This window comes from Camelus dromedarius, chromosome 16 (assembly GCF_036321535.1).
Source record: "Camelus dromedarius isolate mCamDro1 chromosome 16, mCamDro1.pat, whole genome shotgun sequence".
Lineage (NCBI taxonomy): Eukaryota > Metazoa > Chordata > Mammalia > Artiodactyla > Camelidae > Camelus > Camelus dromedarius.
The window spans coordinates 42,190,519-42,191,629 of record NC_087451.1 but is presented as its reverse complement, the minus strand read 5'-3'; positions in this window follow the sequence as shown (position 1 = coordinate 42,191,629).

Below are 1,111 nucleotides of genomic sequence, written 5' to 3'. Positions count from 1 at the left end.
ACCTCTTTAAAGAGCCTCTCTCCAAATACAATCACATTCTGAGGTACCAGGAGTTAGGACTTCAACATATGAATTTGGGGGGGGACACAATTCAGCCCGTAACAAGACAAACAGATTCAGTCACACCTCACTCAGGCCCTAGCCTTGAGGCTCCCTCAGTCTGAATGAGAGACACAATCCCTGACCTGAAGAATTCTCTGTCCTGGTGATGGGGACACAGGAAGTCCCCAGTCTGAAGCAGAGACAGGAAGCATGCACATAGATTCAGGAAGGAAGTGAAAATGAACAGAGTTCAGCCTGAGAAAGGTCATTGGGCAGAATAGAACCAGAGAAGTCAGGTGGGAAAGGCTCAGAGGAGTGAGTCAGGAAGGAGAAGGGGAGGGGCCTGAAGGGGTGATGTGCATGCTCTGCAGGGCCAGGGTGGTGTGTGTGTGTGTGTGTGTGTGTGTGTGTGTGTGTGTGTGTGTGTGAAGTGGGCTGTGTTCAGCAACTCAGGCAGCAGGGCCCAGGTTTCTCCTGAAAACATGAAGTGTTGTAGCCTGGGTGGCCAACACAGCAGGGGGCATCTGGAGTCATGTGGGGCAGGGGTGGGGATGGCTTCACACACTGTCACCCTTTGTGAATGTCACTGGCCCTGGGCACAGGGAGGTTGGGTCTCTGCAATCACCTCTCTAGCCAGAGGCTACTGTGTCTCCAGCAGGCACCACAAGCCTGCCTGTCCCAGGATGGTCAGCACCTGCCTTGGGGCTGAGAACAGGGCTCTGGCTCCCCTCAAATGTGACTCCACTAACCTTGCTGCTGCCCCTCCCTCAGCGCCCCCCTAGTCTCCAAGACCCCAGTCCCCTCCCTCTGAGCGCTCTGCTCTGAGTCCTCAGGCGTTGGCCTCCCAGTGTGTAGACACCTCTGCCATTCTTCCAGATATTTCCACATTTTAAAGCTGCTTTGTCTGAAATAGACCCCCATTATGCTCCCTTTTGGTCCCTTTCGGGTTGGGGCTTTCAGAAAGCTGGGGAGTTTCAGCCGGAATACAGGCCCCGGCATCTCTGGCCCAGGCCCTTTCTCCTTTCTATGTCCTCTCCACACTGGCCTTTTTTTACTGTTTCCCTCAGGT